The following is a 21,829-nucleotide window of genomic DNA, read 5'->3' as shown; positions in this document are numbered from 1 at the left end:
TTTCATTAACATGAACAGTTTTGCTCAATCAAGGCCTACAAGATTTTACCTCTTCAGCCTACGTGCATCCTAAGATATTCTTTTTAAAAAGTATGTCAAAATACTGGTTGTGGTATTACCTGTGCCTTGAACCAAATATGTATGCACCTATACATAAGAGCCTTCTTATTAAGAAAATACTTATTATTTGAGGATAAACAACTAAGGACTACAGAGATACATATACCAAATATTTAAATATCATGTGTATTCAAAGGCTAATAAAAAAACCTGTCTAAAATCCAATTTAATGCCATATTTCTAGTATACAGGCGCATTCCAAGCCTTTTGTACTGTTACCAGCTAGAAATGACAAGCTATCTCTTTCCCAAGATCTCTGTTTTGGTTACAAGAGTCCTTCATTTCCTCCTCTCCCCACTGTTCCACATACAAAACTTATTGGATGGAAACACCTTCAAAATGTATTAAGAGGTGCAACAACAGTATGGTATGATATGTAAGTGGCAAGAGCTTTGCCTATCCTAAAGAACAAAGAAGAAAACATTATTTTAGCCACTATGTTTTCTTTCTGTCTTAGTTGCAAACTAATTTTCTTTTACAACATTCATTTTTAATCTTTGGGATATACTAGGATTTTCTTTTAATGAATACCTGGAATAAGCAGTTGTCTTGCATTTTCAGAGCTCAGAATTTTAACTGCTTGACTTTCATTTGCTGAAAGTCTGAAATCACATTCATCTCCTACTCCTGCTCACAGCAGTCTGAGGATTAATATAAAAATTGACTTCAATCATTTCCATGCTGATTTTTTTTTTCCAAAACACATTATGAAGCTAAAAACAGAATTGTGTTGATGATACAAATTATTCAGGACTCTAGTCTTGAGTACAAGCACCTCCTGTGGTTCATGTAAAGGAATTTAGGAAGATAATTGTTATCCTGTTTATCTTTGTGCATTGAACTTTCAACCACTTGAATATGATCAACCTGATTATGCTTGAACATTCAGTTGGTTAAACAGTTAACTACCTGATAACAATCTGACCCAAAGATTGGAATCCAGTATAGGGGCTGACTGAAAATATTAGCACATCATGCATTTTTTTCCATTAATTTAATTCCTGTTGTACAAGAATAGTACAGGCTGGAAGGAAGGAAGGAAGGAAGGAAAGAAGCTGTTTGATATACCCCGAAGGACATAGCAATTTATGGTGAAGAGAGCAAGGGATGAAGAATATTTTGTTGAACAAATGCCCTTAGAACATGACAAAGCATAGAGACATATTTTAGGCACTTGATACTAGACCTCAAAACTCAACTGCTTAAAGGCATATCTGTGCACTCAAAGATCTGGATTTTCACTGCAGTCAACACAGCCTGAAATATTATAAAATGTCATCTACAGTAATTTTTGTTTCTTGCTGCTCTGCTAAAATTAGAATGTAAGGAGACTAAATTGATCCTATATTGTGATCCTGGTATTAAGAATGAGGAGGAAAAAAGACATAGTAAACCTATTGTAAGCCTTAAGGAAGGATACTATATCTATTCATATATCAATAGCTTCTGGTCCTTCATATCATCTTTTAGAAATATGAGTTGAAACAACAAGATGGTTAAATATTCAGTTTTATATATGAGGACTGTATGGAGTCTAGGAGAGATAATCAGACTTGTCTGTTAATGACATAGAAAATATTTCGGTAACATCACTGCACTAATCCAGATCTGACTGCTGAAGCACACAGCTTCCTATTGATTTCACTTAACCTCTCTGAACACAACTTTCTCAACCACTTCCCTGTTTCTAGTTGAAGATGCCATGAAGTCTGTAGACTTTCAGGTTTTGAGGAGGGTACATATTTCCTTAATTTTTAAGCGGACAGGTAACATTTCAAAAACGTAGTACTAGTCTATTAAATTAGAGATAACAGAAAAAATATTTAATTTTAGCAATATTGATATTGGACATGAGTAGACAGAAATAATAAAACCCAGTCTGACCAAATGAGGCTGTATTCTGACTAGGTCCTGCTTCGTAAATGTTGTGGAGAGGAAAGAAGACTCCTTCTGACAATTATCTCCCATCAGTGCTCAACAGAAACACAGTCCATAAGGGGTCTTAACTGGTAAAAAGTAAAAAGGTATTCAGGAACATCTGCACATTTGGGGGTAGGCTTATGAAGGTACTATATTTGCACTCGTGTGCACTTGCATGCTCAGCATCACCTCCTGGCACTGAAAAGTTGAGCTGGCCGTACAGCTGCATCCTATAATTCCAACAAAGATGTTCGAGCGCATTACAAATGTTGATATGGCAATCATCTGTACTTCAGATGAACACAGATCCCAGGCTATGCCAACACATTATTCATCTAAACTGTTTATGTAAGCATGAGTAGAGCATGGGGGTGGGGGAGGCACAGTTATAAACAACAAATAGAACAGAACACTTGGAAGGGACCTTCAAAGATCACCTGGTCCAACTGCCTGACCCCTTCAGGGCTAACCAGAACTTAACACATTATCGAGGACATTGTCCAAACGCCTCTTGAATGCTGACAGCCAAGGAGCATCAACCACCTCACTAGGAAGCCTGTGCCAGTGTTTGACCACCCACACAATAAAGAAATTTTTTCCTAATGTCCACTCTTAACCTACCCTGGTACGGCTTTGTGCTGTATCCGTGCATCCTGCCATCATGAAATCTGCATGGTGCTCTGTCCTAAGAGAAGAATTCCTGCTGAAAGAGTTTGAGGGTAAAATCCAATCCCTAATTTTCTCCTTGGGAATTAAAACCTTCATAGAACATTTATAAAATTCAATATGTAGAAATCAGTGGGTCTTCCCCCTTTCACCTGCTGCATCAGGAAACCGATCTGTTCTGATATTTCATTCTTTGTGTCAATCCAGCTTTATACACCAATCATCTGGAGACTGGGGGCTGGAAGGGAAGATAATTAGATTTTCCTGTTCTTTTTTCCCTTATGCATTCAGATTTTACATTTTTTTATCCATTGATCCTCAGTTAAAGCATATCGAAAATCATGCTAAATAATGTCTGGTTACAACAAAGAAACATTAACACTACATTCTCAGAATGTCCTGCTTTGGGGTTTTATGGATTTTGGTTGATTGTTTTATTATTATTATTGTTATGTTGTTGTTTTTGAAAGGAAACCTTTCCTAACAGACATCTTCACTTCCACAACACATGCAGAGCAAAGAAAGATGCTTGAAAATAAGGCTGGCAGCCAGCTGCTCAAGTCTTATTTATAAATCTCTTACGGTCTTGTTTTGCAACTATCCAGCCACATTGTAGTTGGAATACCTCTTGATGTTTTAGAGGAACTAGATAGAAATACATACAAAGCCCAGGAGGCAGTAGTTTTACAGACAACCAGCTGAGAAACTGTTTTGAAAGCCAGGGAGGGGAAAAAAAGAGAAAAAAAAGAAAGAAAAAAAAAAGTTTATTTTAGGTCTGCTAAAGCATAAGGGTTGCAATGATGAGATGAATAACTGTCCCCTCTAACTCTACATGACACATCTCAGGATGCTACCACGGAAAAGAGCAAGCTGAGGTGTAGTCCATTCACTGGGGACCTACTGGTGGGTGTTCCCAGCATGATAAACAGGAGATTAAGTGATTCTACTACATCTCCAGGGAGAGAGACAAGTTAAAATGCAGCTGAGCTCCACATCATGACCTGCTAACTCTGACCTCTGGAGACCCTGCTCATTCATTGCCTCTCCTGGGCAAGGATTTAAGATCAGTCCTTCACACCAGCAGTCCCACCGACATTCACGTCATATTCAAGCAGGAAAGGGCCATTTGGACTACTCCAGAGTCACACAGCGTTTTGGACACCTAGAATCCACAATCAGGTTTAAGATGCTAACTTACCTGTCTCAGTCTAAGACAGGATTTTTTTTTTTCTTTTTTTTTTTTTTCCCCCATAATCACATGCATAAATGGAGAGAAAATGTTGAACTGGTCATCTGTGCATGCCCCAGCATGGCAACATTAAGTTGCACTAACAGCACGACCACATCAGATAGCCAAGTGCCCTTTCAGTTTGGGAAAAATAAATAAATAAATAAAAGTTACTAAGCATTACAAACAACAGGTACTAGTTAGCACTATCAGGCATATTGTTTCACAGGCTCAATTTAAGTGTTTTTGTAGAAGCGTGGTGATTAGTCTTCTTCTAAACATATTTACTTTATGTTCATTGAAGCATTTCCACTCAGATTTACAACATTTGCTGTATTCCAGCACTAGGATTTAGCCAAAGATAAAAGCATAAAGTGGATTTAAGAAATTACGAAAATATTTTAATAAAGTAAACCAAATAAGAACATTTTTGCCTAAGTTTTCTATTTCAGTTATTCCATCTGATGTGAAAGCAAAGGTGTACAGAAGGTAGGTAATACAATACAACCAGAGGAAAGGATCAGAATGGGGTGTGCTGGGTACACAGCCAGTGTGGGAAAACAGGCAGAACAGGAAGAACTGTAATTGCTGCAAAACATAACCCTTGATATAAATGCATGTCCCCAGTAAATGCAGCAGAAAAAGCTGATTATACTTGAACTGCAAGTTTCTGCTTCAATAGCTAGGTTAAAATCTGTTTAGATCATGAAAATTAAGGCAAGTTTTAAGAGAACCAGACATTATGACTATGCATTTATTCCATGGATCATTTTTTTTCCACTGGTGATTGTACCCTAGAACTCTAAGCTAAGGAAGCCAAGCACTTATTCAAACAACCTAAAACCTATGTCTTTGCTACCAGTTTCACAGGAAAGCTTTTCCAGGTGAGATGTGATTACACATTTCAAATTTAAGTTAATGCATACTTTCAGCAGTTTGGATATATAATATTGCAGTTTCTCACATGAAAGCTGCTACATCTTGAAAGTACATTTAAGTAGTTTTAAAGTCACTGGGGGAAGAGGAAAGAAACGAAAAAAATCAGGTACGTGTAACCAATAATACTCAGTATAATACGTCGGGAAATAAATGAGTAACACCAAAAGCTAACAACTGCCTTTAGTCAACAAATTCAGGGAAGTAGTTCTCATGAAGTAAAAGAGAAAGCAGTAGGTGCAAACAGCTGATATTCAATAGTCAAACATCAGCAAAGAGGAGCACGTTCACAAGAAAGGATTAGGGCATACTTCAGGGGATTCTTTGTATCTCTCTAGAGACATTTAACAGAATTGACAGCACAACAGAAATAATTGTAGGAACACATTTCTAAAAATGCATCCACAGTGTACTATTATTCACACCTTCAAAAGAAGCCAAACTAACTCTCTAACTCAGACATCTTAGTAATACTGGAGCTGCATGTGTTTTTCTCTACACAGTGACACTCTTACAGACTTATCTTTAGCTCATATTTCCACCTGTTCTATTATCTTATTAATAAATATCAGCAAGTTACCTATACCGTATTCTGCCTTCCTCTATACTATACTAGTCCACTGAGCATTAATGTGGGACTCCATTAGATTCGTAACTACTACTCTAGTGCCAATTCTGACAAATCTTCACCAAATCAACATATGTAGGTAAAATATATCTGCATGAAACAAACACTGAAGCACCACCCTAGGAGCAGGAGGACCATTGGAATGTGAGCATACCACTGGGGGAAGGGTACTGGTATTACTATATAACAGTTTAAACTGTATTATTAATGAGACTTCTGTGGTAATTAGATCATTTGGCCAGATCGGGGAGTGCTACTAACACTAACTGAAATGCTAGTAGCAGTGGTTTGCTGTATTTATTAGATTAGATTTAATTAGTCTAGATTAGATTAGCAATAAAATTAGATTAGCAGTATAATTTTGGCTTTTTATATTGAAGGGAAAATTCAAATTGTAACTGCTCATCAATGGCAATTCATAACTGAGGAATGATATAGCCTGACAATATAAGGGCCTACCTCCACAACCAGGCTGAACTGCAGAAGCAGGAATGCTGGAAGCACATAAACTCCACATAAGACAGTGTAAATTCCCTTGCAGATAGGATAAGAAATGCTACAGTATTGAATTGTAATGATTTGATTGATGCTGGCACAATAGTATATAAGGAATCATCTCATGCTGTGGTGTCACAGACTTCTTGCTGAACTGCTTAGGGCAGTAGCAGTTCAACGCTAGTAGTTGAACTACCAGTTGTAGTTGAACTATTAGTTCAACTAGTGTTGAAATACTGAGTTGTTCATTAACTCTCTTTAAGCACAAATGTGTATTTAATTTACCTCAAGGAATATAGTAAACAGTACCCACATTTTTTTCCAATTCCTCTCACAAAAACTTTGAGTGCAATGCAGTCTGATGGAGTGTTATGAGCTTCTCTTTTTATCCTTAGAAGTTGTGAGAATAGCCCAAGAAGCTTCCATGGTTTACTCTGTCCAATAGCATGCCTTACTGTTATTCTGGAGGAATAATCTCTGAAATTTTAACAGTAATTTATTTTCTCTTTTCCTGTTGAGATTGCTTATGATGTGGTTTAAAAACTGCCTGACATCTTTATTTATTTATTTTTACAAATCATATATCCATCCATTCTAATCAGTTCAGTCTCTAGTGCCATCTAACCTGATGGAAATAACACACCTTTTTAGCACTGCCTAGAAACACTGGAGTGAAACAAAACTAAAATATGCAGTCCCAATGAGCAAAGGAATTACATTCCATTCACCTTCCAAAAGTCACGAAGACCAAAATATTTTTAGAGCATGTCATTCACTTTCAGCCTTGCACAGTGAGCTCTCAGCTCAGGGATGACCAAGGATCTAAAGATGCCTCACTAACTTACAAGAAGAATGTCTGTATTCTGTTTTGTTTCAATCCTATTAGTCATAGCAAATCTTATGCCTCAGCTGCATTCCAAGAAAATTATATGCAACGAAAACACCCTTTTTCACAGCCTATTCCATTACCTTATCTAGTAGTGGCTTCATGACATCAGAAGACTTTTCTCCCAGCAGCAATCTACTAATCTTCCAAATCCTTATTACATTCTACATCCATCTACCTCTTACCATTCCTGCATAATACTGTAAGACTCCCCACAGGGGGAAAGCCAAATCTTAAAAACTGCTCATCCCCCATGTAAACCCCTTACACATCTCAGACTGGAGCTCTTGAACAGCAAAACTTTTTAAGAGTGCCATTATACTTACAATTGAGGACAAATTTGGTTCTAATGTTAAGCTCCATGCTGTGTCAGGTTTGAATCAGTTTAAGTTATATAAATTATTAATTATTCATCCTATTCAAATGTTCCTGCCCTTCAGAGCCACAGCTCTACTGTGCTAAGCATTTTAAGAAAACAAACAGAAATGACTGCCGTCCCAAAACAAGAGTCTATGTCCTTCATGCCTTTAAAAAAATAATGGACATACCCTGTTGAGCTCTAAAATACAAATTAAATTCAGATAAGAAATTTTATGGAATTTCTTCCTATATATGTTCAAGCAAAACCACACACACAGACACAAAATGGGATTTGTATAAGGAACCATTACTATTTTAAAAGCAAATTTCTAAACTGAGCCTGGGATACACTCCCATCACTTAAACACAAGTGAATAGGCAGTCTTACTTATCACAGAGGCAGCTATTTCACATTAAGAGGTTTTTAAACTCTACCAAATTAAATTAAATTAAGAACCTGGATAGGGAGCAATATAGCCATATTTTAACTAATTCATGGGCAAATAAGGACACAGTGCTTTCCCTGAAACTTTTTTTTTTTTTCATGGTTTAGTGCCTGAGTAAGATTAGCAATTGGAAAGAAAAAAGAAAAATGAAATTTTAAACTCATTTCTCCACAGGATAGAAACAAAAGGTAATTATTATAAGATAATATTTAAATTATTGAAAGATTGGATCTGATGATCGTTCAGCGACCGTCCCAACCTGGGCTGTTCTACGATTCTAAGAAAAAGAAAATCCAATCAGAAACATAGTAACTTTGGTACCATATACTACTTTTCTTACCAAGAATTTCCTATATAAAAGAATTGGAGAAAACCATAATTCAGCAGTAGGAAACCAGAGGGACTGTAAAAGTGAAATGGACTTCTGACAAATGATACTGTACAGAATATGAGTTCACAGGCTGACAAACCAAAGCACTAGTAAACTAAAATAGTGCATATTCCCGCTGAAGCATGGGTGTTTTGCTATTAGTCTTTTCAACTGGCAAAAGTATTTGCCAAAGCTACCGAGCCTTGAATTTTTATTTTATTTTTTTTTAGGTGTAGGGTAAGACTGGTTTGAAAGCTATGACCTCCTGCTCTGAAATTCACAGGTTACCTGAATTACCATGCCTGTTAGCACACTCCCAGCTTTATGCTAGACAGCCCAACAACATTAAAGCTTTATGTAAGCATTGCTTGTTTCACATTCCATACCTTGCATAGTCTCAGAATATTTCAATATCACAATGCTTATAATTGTTATGAAAGAAGTACCTCAGCTAGAGTAGTCCAGACTACTTAGAATTAAGAGCAAGTTTGCAGAATTAAGTTTCATTTTCTGTTTGTCACACTACTATTTGTAGTAACTGATTCAAACCCTCTCCTATGCTGTTATCTCAGTACAGTTGCAGAGATTACAGAGATTTACAAACTGAGGTAGAATAGAGAAACCTGGAGATTTCATGACTGAGTTATTCTTTCTAGACTGCTTCTTATAAGCATCTACGCAAACCATCAGCCATTCTTCCAGAGACATATCAGCAAACCAAGAAACCCCTATCTGCCCTCCTCTTTCTCTTCCTCTGATTAGAGATTATGCAGTAACAAGCCCTGATACACCATATAGGAAGCAGTTGAATGCTCTTTCCTGCCCATTAATGACCAAGACTTACCTGTTTGGTCCTGTAACTGTTTTCACTTGCTTCTATTTTCTTTTCCTCTAGCCGTCTATGGAAGATAGTTATTCTAATCAGATTGCAACAGCTTGCTTAGTATCAAGCATACAGACATATTCATGTTGGCGTTAAATTCCAGATAAAAACGGATTTTCTGACTCACCCTGTCTTCTTGTCCTCCAACGGTGACTTAGATCTGAAAGAACATTACTTAATATGATAAACTTTGCATAAGGTATCTGTTTCTTGGAGGAAAATAATTTGCCTTCGCAGCAGAGAGCTGAAATAAGAATAAAAGATAAAAACCCTAGCACCTATAGCTAGGTGCTTTAAAATCTCTTTATTCTGATAGCCATGCAAGCAGCAAATTTTCAAAAGATGAGATTTGCTATACCCTATCAGAGCATTGGTGCATAAAGTCTGCTATCTTGCCTGTGCCAGTGCTTCAGAGAAAAGCAAAACTAAATCCCTGTGTTGCTCATACAGCAGTCAATTTTGTATCAACAGCTTGCCTCACTGCTTGAATTTTTGTCATGGCATTAAATCCTACTCCCTGGCTAAGCAAAGAGAGGCCTAAAGCATTGCACTTCAGAACACGCTCAAGTTGCTACTGTTAAGTTTACTTGTGTATACAAAATGCCGGTCTCCTCTAAACAGTGTCACATGTTCTCATTTTTTGTGTACTTCATGGATGCAGATATATTTCATTTATTTACAGACTTGTTTTGTCTACCCCAAGACATCTGAATTGCAAAAATGTGTTGATACAACCTGCATTATTTTCCAAAGAAAACTGCGTGGTTAGCCTTAAAAATCATTTGCATAGTGCAATAAATGGCTAGTATAGGAGAAGAGATGTTTGGCTGATTTACCTCAGTTAATGGAATTCCTGAAAATGAACTCTTTCATTTCTTCTTTTGAAAACTCATATGCTAGAAAAGAGGTTACTGCACTGAATTGCATTACTGTTGAACTGTGACACACTCAAGCCTCCTATATCTATTTCTTCCTTAGAATTGCTTTGAAATGGTTTAATGAATCTAATTTTACTAAAATAGTTCATACAGGATTTACCTGTTACTGCACTTTAAGGTATAATATGTCATACATGTGACTGTACTTATAATCAGTGATCAGAAAGTATGCATCTAATTACCTACATCAATGCAGATAGTAAGTTAGAGCTCTTAAAATATCAGGAAGATATATTACATACTTTGAATTAGACACACAAGGTAACAGGTAGGATGAATTCACAAGTCATCTTAAACGTAAATATAAATTTTAGGCCTAGTTAGCAGCTGAGTGTGTATTTCTAAGACTGGAAGCTGCTCACAAATTCTGGGTACCCATATTTGCAAAATCAAAGTTATCAGGTATCTACATTTTTGCTCTTGGTCATGCCCAAAATGCTTCGGTCCTGCTAAATGGCAGTCCAGGGACTTATCTCATGCCTACACCTTGCTAGTATTCACAAAATGGCTTTGAAATCTGCTGGTGATATGATCTAAGGTATGTTCTCAAAAGACATCTCCAAATGCATCAGGAGACACATAACCAAAATAAATAAATAAAAATCGTATCAGTATTCCTTGTACAGAACACGTCAATGTGAGATTACCCATCCACAGCACTGAAGATGCTCAAGTCCATCCCTAACTCATTTGAAAATTATACTATTTTATAGTGAACTAAAATACCATCAAGTCAGTAAAAGAGAACAGGGAACATAACATTCATTTACTAACTTTCCTATAGCCATCTATGGACAAAGGCAAAGTCTAAAGCTCTGCCTTGGCTCCAAATGCTTCAAAGTTCTCAGCAACCAGTATTTCAGATAAGCATAAAATTACTAAATAAAAAGCCCATCCTTCTTTTTTAGTGCTATTTTGGGACACAAAATTGACTTCTTATTTGTGGAATAGTCACCTCCAGTAAGGAGTTTCAGAACACGGTGACAAAGTTATCATTGTGCTAGAAACTGGCAGAGTTTACAATACGTCCTCACCTCTTTTTTATCTTCTAAATTGGTGTGCAGGCTTCTGACACCATCATCCTTGCTTTCATCTCTCCTTAGGTACTGTCTTGAAGACTATGACCTCCCTTAGGTCAGTAGACAGTTAATAATTACAGCCTGAAAACTCAACAACAGATTAGCTAGTTTATCTTATCTTTGATCTCTGTTTATCTAGCTTTTCTTACACACATTGAGAAGATTTTTAATTAGTAATTTGAGTTTTAGAATATGAAATGTATATAATAAAGTTTATGTATTTAATGAATAACTTTTTTTTTATAGTAGCTTTAAAATACACTATTTTTCTGTGTCAAAGAGCACTATATTATCTTGACAAAGACTAATTCTTGAATGGCTCATTCAAAACGCTGAAGATTAAAATTATTTTCAGAACCAATATTCTGCAATATACTGAAGTTGTGATGAAAGTTATAGAGAGATTACCTATTTTAAAATTTCATAATTAGCGAAGAAATAGTAATAAAAAAAAAAAAGAATCACATTGTAATGACCCACTGCCCAGGAAACAGAAGCAAGGAGGAGAAAAAAAGGTCAAAATATCAAGAAATCCTACAACTTAATAAAGTAAAATGTCCAGAAATATAAAAACTGCTCCTTTTCCATAGTACTTCATTCTGCACTGCCTTCTTATACTGAAGCTGACCTTTTCTTTCACATCCCCTTGATTGCAAAGGGAGCACAACTGTCTTAACTGATTAAGTCTTCATACAGAACAGCAGTAGTCTCTCTGCTCCCCTGGATATCAGCATGCCTGAATACCCTTTCTCGAATGTTCCTTTTAAGCACCGTTTGATTCAACAGAGCTTCCTTTCTTATAAATAATATAATTTCAGTTACAGCCCTTTGAGCCCTGAATATCTGTAGTGGGCTTACGTGGCAAGGTTTTGGTAGCAGGGGGCCATAGGGGTGGCTTCTGTGAGAAGGATCTAGAAGCTGCACCATGTTTGGTAAGGGCCCCACTGCTGACCAGAGCTGAGCCAATAAGTGATGTTGGTTTGCGCCTCTGTGAGAGCATATTTAAGACAAGGAAAAAAAAATGCTGCACCACACAGCAGCTGGGAGAGTGAGAAACAGCCTTGCAGGTGCCAAGGTCAGTGAAGAAGGAGGGGGAGAGGTGCTCCAGGCACCGGAGCAGAAGTCCCCTGCGGCCTGTGGTGAGGACCATGGTGAAGCAGGCTGTCCCCCTGCAGCCCACGGAGTACCACGGTGGAGCAGGGTTCCATGCTGCAGCCCGTGGAGGAGAGCACGGTGGAGCAGGTGGACCTGCACCGATGGAGGCTGCGGCCTGTGGAAGACCCCTGCCGGAGCAGATTCCAGGCCGGACCTGTAGCCCGTGGAGAGGAGACCACGCAGGAGCAGGTGAGCTGGCAGGAGCTGCTGCCCGTGGGGGATCCAGGTTGGAGCAGTTTGCTCCTGAGGGATGGACCCCGTGGTACGGACCCATATCTGGAGCAGTTCTTGAAGAGCTGCTGCCTGTGGGCAGCCCACGCCGGATCAGTTCAGCAAGGACTGCATCCCGTGGGAGGGACCCCACGGCACAGGGGACGAGAGTGACCGACGGAGAAGTGCTATAGACTGACCATAAACCCCGTTCCCCCGTGCTGCTCAGGGGCAGGAGGTGGAAGAGGGTGGATGGGGGGGAAGGTGCTTTTGGTTTCTTTCCTTTGTTTCTCACTTCTCTAGCTTGTTACTAATAGGTAATAAATTTAACTGTCTCCCTATGCTGAGCCTGTTTTGCCCATCACGATAATTACCGTGCGATCTCCTCATCCTTATCTCAACCGTTGAGCCCTTTTCATCGTATTTTCTCCCCATTCCTCTTTGAGGAGGCGGAGTGAGAGAGCGGTTGTGGTGGAGCTCGGCCGCTCACCTGAGTAAAACCACCACAACATCATAGACACAAATTCCAAAAACTGTATTAAGCATATCATTTTACTTCCATTTTTTTGAAATGAATTTTTGTTCATTAAGAAAAACTGTTGTATCTTAAGTGACACTTAAGTATTTTCTTAAGTATTAAGAGAAATGCAGCTTAAGCAATATTCTACCTCCACTGGAATGGATAGACTTCATGAATACCAATGGAATCAATTCAGGATGTCCATCTACTTTCAAAAAGATTCTGTAATAAATAAATAAATAAATAAATTCTGCCAGACGTCAGTGGAAGATCAGACCTTTGTCATTATAAGATTGTTGTTCATCATTTTTAATTTATTTTTTTTAAGTGTTTCATTTTGAAAAGCTTCATGAAATGGTTATAAGGTGTAAGAGCTGTGGCTTGTATTGAAAGAGTGCTTAGATAATTAGGATCTAGCTAAGATGCCTTCAAACCATGAAAACATTTAAATGCATTTGACATTTTCTTACTTGACTAGAGAATCCCTGAGTTCAGTATCTGAAAGAAAGTTTGTTAGTCACTTGGTGGTGTGACAGAGTCAAGTCTGCATCTCCTGCTGCATGAGCAAAATAAAGTTTCCTGCAGATGTGATAGAAGGGTGTGAACCATTTAGAGACTAGAAAAGAAAGTTTGGTGCGAGGCCAGGTAATTGGACTGAGACAGTCTGAATTCTGGTCACTCATCATGCTCATTCTCAAGAGGCTATAAACCTTAGCTTACAAACAAAAAATATATCTCAGACTGTGATGATGATTGTGCATGACTTAAATTATGGTTTCTGTAGTGTGGCTGTATCAGTTTATCGCAAATAAAAAACTGGCTATGTAGGAAGAAAGGCTAAATCCAGTGTTAATCCTTCCCTTAGTTATCCTCTTAACTTTGGTGGTTACTCACTTGTTCCTCAAAAGATCTTATTATGTACTGTTAACTCCAGGACTAGAGGATGACTTACATGCTCTTCGTTTTCCTTGTCATACCTGCCACCCATCTTTGATTTGGAGCTGTAAAGTAAGAAAAATAGTTTAACTGTCAAATTAGTATATTATGTTCTTTCCCCAGTGTCAGCTAGATTTTCTATAAAAACAATTTTTGCATAAGAGAGTCCACCCCCCAATACATTATGGGGAAATAGTCATTAGAAAATGCTTTCCTAAAGCTGGATAGAAGTTCAAGGTTTCCAGTTTCCACTACTGTGCAGCATCACTTCACCTTCCATGTCCTGTGAAAAAGCAGACTGCAGGATTGCAAGCAGACTGGGACCAAGTGGCAAGAAGGAAGACTGACTTCAGTGCCCCCTGAACATGGTGTCAAACGAGTTGTGGGAAGAATGCAGATGTGCTCTACTCAGTTTCTTGCCAGACTGTAATCACTGAGCTGCTGTCTATTTAAACCACATTTTATCTTCTCTGTCCTGTTACGTTATGTACTCAAGACAGCTACAAAGCTAACTGTCACAGAGATCCAAATTAAATTATAACCATAAATACATACAGCTTCAGTTAAAGAAAAATGACGCAATGTCTCTGCAGCTGTTGTTTATGAAATACAACTGGTCAGATGCTAAAAAATATGGCTGAAATAAGCAAGCAATGTTTTTTGAGATGATTACAAATGAAAATTACTGCCAATAAATCTGCCAGTCCAAATAGATCCATACCAGATAGGAAAATGAGCAGAGACAAAACTGCCCTCATATTATTAGCAAAGCTGCTTTAAAGTTTTGGCCTAACTCAAGAACAAAAATGTATTTCATTTTGAATATTAAACACTGAGAGAGAAGCTTTAGTCTTAGAAAATTTGAAATGTAGAAGTTGAAAACAGAAGAAGAAATATTAAGGACCTGGTATAAGAATTTTCTAATTTATGCTAGGAAGTCTAACTGGGTAGTTAAATTGAATGTATCCACTGATAAATTCAATTTTAGTTCTAGTATCTTAGGGACATCAGATGGACAGAATAAAAACTATAGTACGTACTAGGGTAGTAACTGAAATAAAAATATACTTTAAAAACTATCAGATACTTTTAAACACTGTAACAGCCAGTTCTTTCAGAGGATCATTGGAATTTATATACAAACTAACAGGTAAGACTTAGAAGCACAAAGAATTTTCTGTAAATACTTTTTTTTTTTTTCAACAGTTAGCTTCCTCCTAGAGCTTCTTCGCATGTAAGGTTAGTTTCTTATCATTTTTAAAACAGAATAAGTGTGTTTACCTTTTTCTAGAAGAATATCATAGCAGAAGGTATACTGGTTTTTGTCTGTCTTGGGTTTAGTTGTCCAAGCTTAACCACTTGGACCAAGTGATGCAAGTCCTCCAAGCTTAGTTGCAAGCTTTCTATATAGGTTCCGTGGAAAACAAAACTTAGTAAGTCCTCTCTCTTAACTGCAAATAACAAGAGGTTTTCCTCACCTTATTAGGGTGTATTAATATATATGTATATAACAGTAAGAACAGTGTTGAGTATTTAGAATAATAACTATATTGAAAAATATAGTTCAAAAATATTTTTGCCTGTAACCAGTCTCTATACATTCCCTTTTATCTTATTATTAACATCTTATTATTCAAAAAACTTCCTAATCCTTTCACAGTAGTTAATCTGATGAAGACAGATTTAAAAAAAAATTAAATTCAATGTTCACAATGCTATCAAGTTATGTTCATAAAGCAGACCATTTAAAAAATAGAAATAAAAAGTCAGCAAGTATATAAAACTGACGTTTGAAGCAGTTGCACTAAAAAGGCAGGAAACTCAACCCCATAGTTAATATAAAAATAAATGTGCAGATGTGCAAAGGCATACCGATTTTTCCAATTTGGTTTATAAGGTTATAATACTAAAGCAAAACACTTATTTCTAACAAAACTGATGTTTTTCAAAGTTGAATACCATTTGTGGTGACCGCTGATGAACTCGACATACAATTTCAGAAGTTCAATTGGCACTAACTGTCTTTCTAGGTACATGAAGGGAAATAGCATCCTTTTTTTTTTTTTTTTTATGTACAAGTTTCTAATAATACACAGTTCTGTAGCTTAATTAGAAATCTTTCAATATTTTTAATAAGGGCTAGAAAAGATCCTGTTTTGATATCAACTGTCCTTAGTAGTAACATTTCACAGCATGCAACCTTAAAAGGTCAACCTGTCAGGCTGTAATACATAAAATACGAATGAAAATGAGGAAAAGGAAAAAATCTTCTCTTGTGGTAAGACTGCTCTTCTATGGAACCAAAGCAATAAGAGTCATCCTGCCAGTGAGAACCACACATGCTTGAGCTATGAAAGAAAATACAGTTCTTAAAAGTCTAAAAGTCTGTTCACTGATTAAAAATAGAATCATAGAACAGTATCATAGGATGGTTTGGGTTGGAAACGAACCTTAAGGATTATCTAGTTCTAACCTTCCCTGCCATGGGCAGGGACACCTTCCACTAGACCACATTGCCCAAACCCCAGCCAGCCTGGCCTTGAATACCTGCAGGGATTGGGCATCCACAGCTTCTCTGGGCAACGTGTTCCAGTGTCTCACCACCCTCACAGTACATGATTTCTTTCTAATATCTAACCTAAACCTACCGTCTTTTACCTGATATTTGCTACCCTTGTCCTATCACTACAAATTAATTAAATAAATAAATAAATAAAAAGAATCAGATATAAATCAGGTGTTAGTTTGTTCAGTGGCCAGTTATTATCATAATTATTACCATAACTATTATCACAATATTGACATAGCAACAGATAGCTACCATGACATTGAGTTGAGGAGTTACTATTTTTGGGTTGCTACTTTCAGTTGTCTGACTGGCTGATGAAACAGTGCCAGGTGTGTTTCTAGAAGGCTGTTGTTTCATGAATCACTATTGTCTGATGAATAGTCTATCCATATGCTTGAGGAGAACATTGCCTAGACCATTCAGGAGCGACAGAGTGGCTCAGCACAGCTGTGTATCACCTGTGAACAGTCCGTTGATATCTTTAAGGACCACAATATGATAAATCACAGTTTTATTTGTATAAAATGGTTATGCAAGCAGGTCGTATAAATGTTTTGTTGTCTTATTGTCCCATGCCATACCTGAGGAAAGGAGCATCTTGCCACACACAATACTTGTGTTTTTCTGTCATGTTATGCTTTGTTTCTAACAATACATGCAGCTGCAAAACAGTTAATACTCTGTTTTCCACATAATATATAATCAGCTACTTGACTAATGACTCACCGCAGACCTCTACACAGGTTAACACACTGATTTGCCTTTGAGATCTTTTATTAAAATTTCTGTAGGCAGCTTCATAAAATGGTGGAAAACCTATTCCAAAGAACTATATCAGAGAAATAACATAGCGCTGTGTTTTCTCCAGGCATGAAATTTTTAATGGGTTATGTGAAATAACACAGAAGCAACTCCTGTCCACAGAAGAGATTTAAAATGTTTTTTCTTTCAAAGATAAGCAATTCTACGTTCAGAATTTCTGTTCCTGAAAGCTGCGTTAGTCCTTCATATTGAGCACTGAATCTCCCTAGAATCTAAATTGTCAGATTACTAGTTCACCAAGGAGTCAGTTTTCAGGTTTTGCATGTCATCCCCAAAACTCAGTAGTACTAGAACAACAGCATTTTACTGAGATGGCTCTGTGCATGATTGCCTTTCAAACACCTATTAAAACAGACTTGCTTTCACTAGGACAGCTGCCAAGCTAAGGAAAGTCTGGGGTGAACCTGCAAGAAATGACAACACGCACAAATGTTCCTTTTCATAGTGGTCATGAGAAATACACTAATTTCTTGTAATGTGCTCTGCCACAGAACTCAGCACAGCATTAGGAAGCCTTTTCCTTCAAAACAAAACCCAACTGATTTTAGATTTAAGAATTAACTACGTGTATTCCCTACTTAAATGACTTCTCTGTGACACATTCTGCATATTGCTTATTTTACATCACCACCAGTTAATCATCTCTGCTAACACAGAGATTCTGCAAGAGAATCTTTCTAGTTAAAGAAAAATTTAAAATTCTGATGGCTTGTTTCTCAACTATATACTGCAAAGTCACCACCAACAGCATCAGATATATTGTGTTTACATGGCAAGGTTTTGGTAGCAGGGGGCTGCAGGGGCGGCCTCTGTGAGCAGAGCCCAGCAGCCGCCGCATGTCAAATCTGAGCCAGCTCCAGCCGGCTCCGAAAGGGACCTGCCGCTGGCCAGAGCTGGCCAGAGAGTGACGCTGGGTGGGCCTCTGGGAGAGCAGATTGAAGAAAGGGGAAAAAAATGCTGTGCAACAGCAGCTGGGAGAGAGGAGAGAGAACCAGCCCTGCAGCCCCCCAGGTCAGTGCAGCAGGAGGGCAGGAGGTGCTCCAGGCACAGAGCAGCAGTTCCCCTGCGGCCTGTGGAGAGGCCCCTGGTGGAGCAGGCTGTCCCCCTGCACCCACGGGTCCCACACGGAGCAGATCTCCACGCTGCAGCCCGTGGAGGAGCCCCCGCTGGAGCAGGTGGATGTGGCCTGGAGGAGGCCGCGGCCCATGGAGAGCCCCCGCAGGAGCAGGCCCTGGGCCGGAGCTGCAGCCCGTGGAGAGGAGCCCGTGGAGGATCAGGAGGCCAATCAGCTACAAAGCAGCTTTACAGAAAGTTGTTTGGGAGTGTTGGTTAACAAAAAATTGAACGTGAATCAGCAGTGTACTCTGGTGGCAAGGAAGGCCAACAGTATCCTGGACTGCATTAGCAGAAGTGCAGCAAGCAGGTTGAAAGTAATCATTATTCCCCCTCTGATCAGCATGGGAGGGAACAGGAAGGAGATCCAGCCTCTTCTAGGATGTGCACAGTGACAGAAGAAGACACAGTGAACCCAAACTCCAGTGCAGGAAATGGGTTGCATCTTAGCACAAAATATTCTTAATCTCAGCTTCACTTGAAAGGTGTGTATATGTGGGAAAGGAATACACCTGGAGAGACTTGAAAATAACTTCTCAGTGCTCTGTCCAAAAAATTAGCTGCTCATACAAATCCAAAAGGAGAAAAGATTACAACTCAGCTTCACAATTTCAGAGATGTAAAAGCAACTCCACCAACTGTTAAACAATTTAAACAATTTCAGTACTAGCAACATTCAAAAATGTTACTAGCACATTATATAAATATTATATATAAATATATAAATAGCACAGAAAACAAGTAGAAGCAAAGCTCATCTCACATACTCAGACAATCAGCAGCTGAAACCACCTAACAAAGAAGCAAAATAAAATAAATCTAGTTCCAAGTTGTTCAAGAGCAAGTTAGAGTGCTTAGAAGGAGACATTTACACAGAAACACTACCATTTGGTAGTTCTGGAGTTTCCTCTTCATTTGTTAACTTTATCTTTCAGCAAAATAAGCAAGAACAAATCAAAGTGACCTTTCAGATGGAGAAAAGATGTGGTTGGTCTTTAAGAAAAGATTTTATTCCACCTGTATAATAACCCACTGGGAAAAATGTGAGCTTTTAACAAAATGTCACTGTGCTGTCACAGTTGTTCTACCACTGTGATGAATAACAGGCAACTCTGTGAGACTGCTGTAGTTCACCCTGCACTAGGGTCACTGACCACTTATCACTGCAGGGATCATTGTGAATAATGGCGGTGGAAAATGTTGAGGTAGCTAGATAAGTAAGTATTTGCCATTTCATGAATAGGAAAAAACAAACAAACAAACAAACAAAAAACCTTATTAAAATAGTTTGCATCTGAATTAGGAGAATTTAAAGGGACTATTTTATGTCTGCTTTTGATTTAATATTCCTCAGTCTGAATTTCAATATCCGTAAGGTATGATGTTAAATATAGCTGAAATTTTAAAATAAATGCATAATTTAAAAATTAATGCATACTTGTTTGTACATAGTCTACAATCAAAATATATTAGCCAGCACTTTTTTTTTTTGCTTTGAATCTGCTTGGTGTTTGCTTCATCCAAAACAGTTCTATACATATAGGATAATTAAACACTTAGGAAAAAAATCTAATTTTGTTTCATGAAAAATGTACTACTAATTGGGAACACATAACTATACCAGAGAAATAATGCATATATTTAATTTTTGCAAATTACTTTTGTTTCACTCATCTCTCACAACTGCATTACTACTGACACTGCTGATATTAGCATCCTTCAGAGATATTCACTGTACTAACCCAAATAAATAAAATAATGAAATAAATGAAAATGAAAATAATGAAATAAAACCACTACAAAATTCAACATTATACTTGGATATAAGTTTAGAACAGGTCTAGCAGAAAGAGATAAGAAAGGAAAGAAACTGAGGTTACCAAATCAATATAAAACCCACCTCATGCTTTCCCAAAAAAACTTATTTAATTTCTCCTTTTTCTAAAATTAAATTCTTATAATGATTTTTTTTCACATATTCTGATCTTAAATATTATCATTTTCTCTGTTAAATATTCCTCATTATGAAGTTTTTCAGAAGCAAACTGTAAAGTCATATGCACCAATTTCCCCCAAATCAAAATATAAGTGTTTGCACATTCCTCTGCTTTGGAAAAACAGTAACCCCACATGTCTCAGGAACCAACAGGAACTAACCAAAAGAAACAAAAGAACTTGACAACGTGTTGATAAAAGCAAAAAATATTTTCCACTGTAGAGATAGATAACACTAGCTTATGAATTTTGCTAGTAGAATTTTTGTAAAGAAAAAATAAGTCTTTCTTGCCAAACTGCTTGTAAATTTTTCTACAGTATTGCCAGTACGTTGTGTGCATAAATATTATATTCTTCATAGTCTTGTCCAGGAAGAATCCTACTTAGTTTAAAATTGAGTACGTTTTTGGATTCGATCAAGCAAATAAGTTATCTATTAAACACTGTCCTGGCAGCATTTTCACTCTTCACAATGAATCAATTTCAAGAATGACTCTTTGATAAATTTGAAGCCCACGATCATCTCAAAGATAGTTTTACAAATTAATGGCAATTTTTCATATTCAGCAAACAGCTGAAGTGAGGGTGAGTGGAAAGAAAACATCAGTAATCCTAGATTTCAGCCAAGTCCATCTTTGCTGTGCATGGTGACTAATACATGCTTTGAATTCCGATCCTCTCAACCAGTTACAGCAAGCCAAATCCAGGCAAACCTACTCCAAAATGGTAAGTGTGTACATGTTTTCTTTCAAATTTGGAGCAGATGGTGTGATTTAATTTTATATCTGTATGAGTAGGATGAGTAGGAGATGATGAAAGGTTTCCCCACAGGGGCAGTAAATCAGTGGCTAAAATGCTGAGACCTTTTATCCAAAGAATCTTCCAAAAGAGCATTTCATTAGTCCCACATTCCTCTCTCTCTCACACTTTTTTTTTTTTTTTCTTCTTAGCTTCATTGTTTTCAAGACACCAGTTAAGACACAGAGCACACATCAATACTGTCACTACAATGCTACACCTACAGTCTAGCTTTCCACGTCGTTGCTCTTGTCTGGAAAGAATAACCGAGGTGCTACCCAAGCTGGTCTGGAAACAAGTTGGCAGGGCCCTAGGAGGGGAAAGAAAATGAAGCACAAGGACTGGCAATAAGAAAATGATTCCTCTGATGATGATTACTCACCTCAGTAGTGTGGTATCAGACAAGTCCTTTGGGGAAAAAGGAAAGCTGGGGGAAAGAAGGAGAGAACACTGAGTGATGGCGTTTGTCTTCCCATGAAACTGTTATGTGTGATGAGCTCTGCTTTCCTGGAAATGGCTGAACACCTGCCTGTCGATGGGAAGCAGAGAATAAATTCATTGTTTTGCTTTGCTTGCATGCACAGCTTTTGTTTTACCTAGTCAACTGTCTTTATCTCAACCCACAGGTTCTTATTCTTTTACCTTTCCAATTCAAAAAATTTGAGTACTAGGAAACTAGAACAAAAGATACATTTTGCAGTGTATGATTTACTATGTATTATCTTATAGGATAGAACCTGATTCCATAGAAAAGTG

General features: G+C 37.6%; 1 long non-coding RNA gene across 9 annotated transcripts in view; it reads right to left on the bottom strand.

Moving 5' to 3' along the window:
* LOC308193793 overlaps positions 1–21,829 on the bottom strand; it is a 70,503-nt gene that overhangs the window by 14,955 nt on the left and 33,719 nt on the right. For 5 of the 9 annotated variants that reach the window (XR_013949939.1, XR_013949941.1, XR_013949942.1 and 2 more), the window contains exons 1-3: positions 11,364–12,020; positions 10,911–11,036; positions 9,066–9,182 (exon numbers count right to left, since the gene is read on the bottom strand). This is a non-coding gene — a long non-coding RNA (uncharacterized lncRNA). Of the gene's footprint in view, positions 1–9,065; positions 9,183–10,831; positions 11,037–11,363; positions 12,021–13,792; positions 13,842–21,455; positions 21,603–21,829 lie in introns of those variants that run through there. The other 4 variants (XR_013949938.1, XR_013949940.1, XR_013949944.1 and 1 more) reach the window with 4 other exon arrangements.

This window comes from Anser brachyrhynchus (assembly GCF_964034855.1).
Source record: "Anser brachyrhynchus genome assembly, chromosome: 4".
NCBI lineage: Eukaryota > Metazoa > Chordata > Aves > Anseriformes > Anatidae > Anser > Anser brachyrhynchus.
This window is presented reverse-complemented; position numbering and strand designations above follow the sequence as displayed.